This window comes from Herpailurus yagouaroundi, unplaced genomic scaffold (genome assembly GCF_014898765.1).
Source record: "Herpailurus yagouaroundi ecotype Mexico unplaced genomic scaffold, PumYag 182, whole genome shotgun sequence".
Lineage (NCBI taxonomy): Eukaryota > Metazoa > Chordata > Mammalia > Carnivora > Felidae > Herpailurus > Herpailurus yagouaroundi.
The window spans coordinates 27152118-27157625 of record NW_024412413.1 but is presented as its reverse complement, the minus strand read 5'-3'; the positions used below and the strand labels follow the sequence as shown (position 1 = coordinate 27157625).

General features: G+C 46.5%; 1 long non-coding RNA gene across 1 annotated transcript in view; it reads left to right on the top strand.

Moving 5' to 3' along the window:
* Positions 1 to 2152, top strand: part of LOC121040617 (uncharacterized) — a 5362-nt gene extending 3210 nt beyond the window's left edge. Inside the window, exons 2-3 of the long non-coding RNA XR_005795372.1 lie at positions 660 to 743; positions 1441 to 2152. This is a non-coding gene — a long non-coding RNA (uncharacterized LOC121040617). The remainder of the gene's footprint in view (positions 1 to 659; positions 744 to 1440) is intronic.
* Positions 2153 to 5508: the final 3356 nt, after the last annotated feature.

The following is a 5508-nucleotide window of genomic DNA, read 5'->3' as shown; positions in this document are numbered from 1 at the left end:
CTTTCTTTCTTTCTTTCTCTTCCTTCCTCCTTCCTTCCTTCCCTCTCTTTCTTTCTTTTCCTTCTTTCTTTCTCTTCCTTCTTCTTTTCTTTCCTTCTTTCTCTTCCTTCTTTTCTTTCTTTCTCCTTCTTTTTTCTTTCTCTTTCTTCCTCCTTCCTTCCTTCCCTCTCTTTCTTTCTTTTACTTCTTTCTTTCTCTTCCTTCTTTTCTTTCTTTCTCCTTCTTTTTTCTTTCTCTTTCTTCCTTCCTCCTTCCTTCCCTCCCTCTCTTTCTCTCTTACTCTTTCTTTCTTTCTTTCTTTCTTTCTTTCTTTCTTTCTTTCTTTCTTTCTTTCTTTCTTTCTTTCTTTCTTTCTTAAAATTATCTCCTCACCCTGTGTTGGGGTCTTTTTCAGCCCCTCTGCTCATGCCTGACATGGGGCAATATGACCTAGGACCCTACCAAAGTGATGGCTTCTGCAGTATACTCCCTGCTTTTTTTGACAAAGGACTTCTACTACAAATGATTTAATGTAAATAAATAGATTGAATAAATAAAGCCAAGTAATGGAGGATGCCGCTTCATTAAGGGAACTTACTTAAAAACCAGTTCCTCCTTCACCTATCAGTTAACAGCTGAACACAGAATTTCCTGTTGTTTTTCTTCTTTGCCCCTCATAGAGGTTGATGTCATCACAGCCACAAAGAAGAATGATTTCCTACAGCAATAGTGGATCTGTGACGGCATCAGGATTACAAAAGCTGGTAAGGAAATTTGCTATCAGTACTTATTATCAGAAATTACAAAGAAAATTAATTTTAAACTTTCTGGGAAAGGAGCTGTTCAGTGAAACTGGAAACTTTTCTGAGTTTATTATATAAAGAAAGCCTATCTCCCATCTACCAGAGAAAGAATTTCCTACAACCTCAAGGGACCAAATATACAGGACTGGCGTAAGAAACAGATGGTCCTACTTTGGTAGGTTACTAATCTGTGCCAAAATGGTAACTACCTTCATCTTGGATAGGCTGGTGCCCGGACTGTTTTTCAAGCACCAGACCTGCCCTGAGGAAGCTTTGAAATTTCCTGTTTTCGATGTCTTAGGTCAAATCTCCTAAGCAGTATTCCCCCCCTCCACCACCCCCATTAGAATGGAAGCAGGATAGGGGCTCCTGGGTGGCTCAGTTGGTTGAGCGTCCAACTCTTGACTCCAGCTCAGGTCATGATCTCACGGTTTGTGGGCTCGAGCCCCGCATCAGGATTCACACTGATGGTGTGGAGCCTGCCTGGGATTCTCCCTCTCCCTCTCTCTGCCCCTCCCCCACTGTCTGTCTCTCACAATAAGTAAACTTAAAAAGAATGGAAGCAGGATGTATTAGTTTCCTATGGCTGCTATAACAAATTATCACAAGCTCGGGTGGGGGGAGGAGGTTTAAAACAACAGAATTTATTTTCTCACAGTTCTGGAGGCCACAGGTCCCAAATCAAGGTGTCAGGAAATCACACCTGAACTATGCAAACTGGGCGGGGCAGCTGCTGCCAAGAAGAGCGATACTGTCATCAGAAGGAGGCGGACCCACTCGGCTGAGCAGGCTCATGGTGCAGAGGAAGGTGGGGAGTTCCATCTGGACGTGCCAAGTTGTGACACAGCAGGTGAGACACCTGAGAGTGATGTCCCCTGTCCGTTAAATGTGGCAGTAGGTGTATCATTTTTAATTTTAGCAAGAATACTTTCAGTGGAGCGTGGAGCAAGGGGACTGCTGAAGGGAGCTGACGAATGGATGGGAACTGAACAAAGTCGAAGCGGGGCTGGTCAGAAGCCAGAGAACTAGGGTCTCACCATGACGACAGTGTTGCTGAGGCAGCCTTTCGGGAGGCAATGCCCTAAAGCAGTAGTTCTCAAAGGCTGTAACCCAGATCAGCAGCATCAGGCAGCTGGAAATTTACTAGAAAAGCAAATTTTGAGGACCCATCCAAGACCTACTGAATCAAAACCTCTAGGGTGGAGCCCTAAAATCTGTGTTTAACAAGCCCGCAGGTGACCCTGATGTGGGCACTCCGGCCTCCGGAGCCTGGAGGAACCAACTTTGACAGAACTACTGGTGCCGTGTGCTCAGGGAGGCACACGTGTGTGGTAGTAACATGTTTACTCCAGCTGGGCTTGCTTGGAAGCACGGAGTCTGGTTTGGGGTGGGGGTACATGGGGGTGCGGGGTCTAAGGGCATGAATTTTTGGAAAGCAAGGCAGTGAGGAAAAGGACGGGTTCCTTCCCAGGGCAAAGTCCCTGCAGCTGGAGTGTGAAATACACCTGTTCTGATCTTTCAAGCAGATCAGCAGCTTGACATCCTCCCACTCCAGAGCCAGCAGCTTTCTTGAAGGATGGGGCTAGTGTTCGGCTGAAGCTGTCACAGAGTGGCATTTCTCACAATATTTGAAGAGCCCCTGGGAAATGTTAACCAGAAACTCGGTTGGCTCTTTGACTTCAGTCTTTATGGTTGAAAACCTTTCTAAAATGGATCTGTCTTTTTGCCACTTTAGAGACTAGAATAACATCTAAAGTAGCAGAGTTGTGAAAGATTTATTATCTTTTACAATGCAGAGTGGGTTTAAGATGAGCGCTCTGATATTATCACTCTCACCCTCTTGCATTTCTGATTTGTTTCTGAGAGATTGGGGTGGATGGAGTTCCTGGTGACTGCTGGGATTTGCATGTGCCCCCTACCCGACAGTGCCTATGACACACTCTGCTGTATGTGTCTGCCTCTGATGTCCCCTGAACAGCTGTGCATGAAAGTCATCTGTCCAGTGGGCAGATAACAGGAAGTACGGCACAGTGTGAATGCCACGAGGGCAGGGCTGGTTAGTTCATGGTTTGACCTCTAAATCCTGGAATTATAACAGTACCCAATAAGCATGTTGAATGCATGAAAGAACATGGTTATTGTAATTGGATTGGGGATCATTTTGGAATCTATAGGTCTTAGGGTTGCCATTCTGAGCATTAGTCCTCACTATCTGGGACCATAAATATAACATGTATAGACAGGACTGGCTACATAATTTGTGGGGACCAGTGCAAAATGAAAATTTAGAGCCCCTTATTCAAAAATTATTAAGAACCTCAAGACAGGGACAGCAGAACATTAAAGCAAATATGGGGTCCTTCTGAATGTGGGCCCCCATGCTCCTGCCTGAGTCCCATGAAGTCAGACCTAAAGGTAGGAGATGGAATGACATTTTACTAATCCTGGTAACTTCTGGAAATAGCTTTCAGAAAATTTTTGCTGAAATCCTTGAAATGACCTTTTTATGTGGTTTTCTCTTTTTTTTTCATGAAAGAAGAGGGCAATTTAAAGATGGAGGGTGTCTGGGGGTGCCTGGGTGGCTCAGTCGGTTAATTGTCTGACTTCAGCTCAGGTCATGATCTCGTGGTTTGTGGGTTCGAGCCCCGCGTTGGGCTCTGTGCTGACAGCTCAGAGCCTGGAGCCTGCTTCAGATTCTGTCTCCCTCTCTCTCTGCCCCTCCTCCCCTCAGTAAATGAACATTAAAAAAAAATTTTTTTTTTAATGGAGGGTGTCTGTGATAGGACTGGATTATTCTAATTCTTCTCTTCCCCCTTGGAATGTGTCCAGTCTTTGCCATGATACTCTCTCTACCTTGCCCCTCCACCCCTCACCCCCCTACTGGAGAGACCAGAGTATATTTTCCCATCCACTGATGTTGGACTTGGCATATGGCTTGTTTTGGCCAATGGAATATATTAGCGGGCATGATATGAGCAGAGACTTTAAACATGCTCCTGTAGTTTGGCTTGACCTCTTGTCCTTCTGTCCTCTACCATGAGAACTGTCCCTGGGGTGCCTGGGTGGCTCAGTCAGTTAAGCGTCTGACTTCGGCTTAGGTCATGATCTCACCATTCATGACTTCAAGCCCCGCGTCGGGCTCTGTGCTGACAGCTCAGAGCCTGGAGCCTATTTCCGATTCTGTGTCTCCCTCTCTCTCTGCCCCTCCCAGGCTTGTGCTCTGTCTCTCTCTCTGTCTCTCAAAAATAATAAATAAAAACGTTAAAAAAGAAGAAAGAAAGAAAGAAAGAAAGAAAGAAAGAAAGAAAGAAAGAAAGAAAAAACTGCCCTTGGGTACCTTCTGGTCCAAGGATAGTGAGAGAAATGGGAGTGGACCCAATCTCCATCTGCGGCCCGAGGCAGAGTTGCCCCAGCAGGCCCACAGACCTGTGAGGAAGAAAAAGAAATGCTTCTGGTGTGCCACAGAGACTTGTGTCATTTCTTACACAGCATTCACAGCGCAGAAGCCCCGCTAATGACGTGTGCTTCGGGTGGATCCTAGCAAAAAGATATTTTATTGCAGTTTTTTAAGCTTCGGGGATGCCAAGAATGACAAAGGAGAGGCTGGAGAAGCAGTCAACATGCTGAACACTGGTGTGCATCCTGACGCTCAAAGCAAGCTGGCGAGTACCAAACGAAGTACTGAACAGTGCTAAGCTGGGTCGCATTAAAGAGATCTTATTTGAGTTGTCTTTGTTTTTTAGAGATTGTTAAGTGCCACATAGTAGCTCCCCGAAGGAGCAGCAGGAGGAAGGGGCCTCATTTTTAGGGACCCTCGTCCCATGTTTCCATCAAGTTGGGCACAGCAGCTACCGGCTCATCACCCCCAGCAGCAGGGAGGACTGTCACCATATTTAACAGCCAGTGCAAAAGGCTCCGACCCCTCAGGGAGAGGGCCACTCTTGAGCTGTGATCAGCTCTTTGGGGGATGAGGAGGGCCTCCCTTTTCCAAGAATTCCAGTAAGGTTCCAGACCCATCCTGTGAGGCAGGGTTATTGAGCTGGACTAATGCAGAATATATGGTCTGAGAGTGAAAGAGGGAGGTCTCCTGGGGCAGGTAGAACGAGGCTCCCAGAGACACATATCTCCTAACGCTGAGGAGCCGTGAACAGGCACAGAGGAGTTAAGGTGGCTGGTCAGCTCCTTCACCCAGGGAGATCGTCCAGGTAAACCCGATACAGTCAACAGGATCATTAAGTCGACGAACCAGTGCGAGAAGAGGACTTGGCCTGACAGGTTGCTGGCTTTGAAGGTGGAGGAACCCAGCCATGAGCCTAGGAACGCGAGCGTCTCTAGAAACTGGAAAAGACAAAGGAACAGATTGTCCCTGAGGGCCTCCTAGAGAAATTCAGCCCTGATGATACCTTGCCTTTTAGCTCAGAGCGACCTGTTTTGGACAACTGACCTCCAGAACTGTAAGATAATACATTTGCATGGTTTTCATCCACTAAGTTAACGGTCACTTGTTATGGCAATGACAGAAAACCAATATATTCCCCAATAGAAAACCAGAATGCTCTTAGCAAAATGAGAGGAAAATGCTAGCAGGCAAACAAAGAGGCCAGAGAAGATGTATAGTGGAGACTGGGTCTCCAGTATGTCTTGTTCTGTGGCTCTCTGGATCTTTCCCAGGGGAGACGGCAGAAACCATACTTTACAAAGTGGTATCTGTAGCGGCGTGCACCTG